This window comes from Octopus bimaculoides, chromosome 10 (genome assembly GCF_001194135.2).
Source record: "Octopus bimaculoides isolate UCB-OBI-ISO-001 chromosome 10, ASM119413v2, whole genome shotgun sequence".
In the NCBI taxonomy this organism is placed as follows: domain Eukaryota; kingdom Metazoa; phylum Mollusca; class Cephalopoda; order Octopoda; family Octopodidae; genus Octopus; species Octopus bimaculoides.
This window is the reverse complement of record NC_068990.1, coordinates 8,360,875-8,362,609: the sequence shown is the minus strand read 5'-3', so window position 1 is coordinate 8,362,609 and position 1,735 is coordinate 8,360,875.

Here is a 1,735-nt window from a genome sequence, read left to right as displayed (position 1 = left end):
ACCAAGAAATCAAATTAAATAAGACAGTGAAATTTATTTTGTAAAATATATTTGAAATAACAGCAATGATAATGCATTTCCAAAATTTTAAAGACGAATCTACCTAAAAGCAGACAAGTATCTAAAGTATACTTTTGTGACAAGTCATATTCATGAGTTAACTTGTCAAGCTTCATTTATTTCATCTGAATTCAATTATATCATATTGAAATTTAAACTGAAGTGGACATTACGATGTCAATTAACATAATTAATGTAATAAGAGATGAATAGTTCCGGAGGAATATATTTCAGAAAAATACATACATACATGATATAGATTTCGGAAAAAAGACATTTAGAAAATATATGCTTAAATGATACAATTTAGTGTACATATAATCATATATTACATGTTTGTATATTCTTATTGATATGTAATATGAATAGCAACATCTTCTACATGGAAATTATGGCATTAAGGAAGAGAATAAGAAAACAAACAGTTGAAACCGAAGTAATGGTAGTCATTAACGCAAGGAATTGTTTTCACTTTTTAAATTTAAAGAAATACCAATTACACAGCATTTTCTATTGTTTCAACACGGATTGAATCGCATATTCTAATTATCTACAGCCTACATAAATATAAGGAAATTTATTCGAAATAAACATATGACGATATACAATAAACTAAGGCGACAAGTTGGCAGAAACGTTAGCACACCGGGCGGAATGCTTAGCAGTATTTCGTCTGTCTTTATGTTCTGAGTTCGAATTCCCCCGAGGTCGACTTTACCTGTCATCCTTTCGGGGTCGATAAATTAAGTACCAGTTGCGTACTGGGATTGATCTAATCGACTGGTCCCCTCCCCCGAAATTTCGGGCCTTGTGCCTAGAGTACAAAACAATATACAATAGACTAATATTTGCCATTATACGACGCAAAATTCTATAATCATATAAACTATGATTATACAACTAAACATCGTTATAAACGAATATCCACTTGTAAAGATATGACGATGGCAATGTTGATATCGGCGTCGTTACAGTGCAAATAAATAGAGGATGATAGAAAAACTTCATATGAAGGATTGTTAAGATGTTTGTACAGGTGAGTAGTATAATCTTAGGGGCACTTATCTGACGACAGAAAACCAGATCTGTTTTGTGGGTACTTGACTCCGTTTCCTTCGCTCACGTCTGACCACACAGTTTTGAAAACGCGATCAAGCAAAACAGTTCAGTTCTTGAATAAAAGAAGAAAAAAAAACGAAGCAAAGACAAAAATCTCGGATACAATGTCATGACTGAAAGCTTTCAAATTGTTGATGTTATTGATGTGTGTGTGTGTATTGTTGTGTCTTGGGAGAGTCATTATGCCAATATTATTAACACGCGCGCTGTTTCAATTCCGGTCCTTTATTATTAGACAATTGGTTAAATATACAACTAACTAATCGATTGTTTGTATAACTTGGTTAGACAGTAAGTCGATTTTTTTTTTGGTAAAAGCTCTTTCGTTTCTATATGCAACCTTTTCAATGACTTTTCTCTTAGTCCGTTACAGAGGCGGCGTTCGTCTGTCTGAGATGTGTCTATATGTGTGTGAGTTTGCGTGCCAGTCCACCCGTGTACTTGCGTATGTATGTATGTAGGTATATATGTATGTATGTATGTATACGTATATATGTATATAAGTATGTAAGTATATATGTATATATATATATATATATGTATGTATGTATGTATA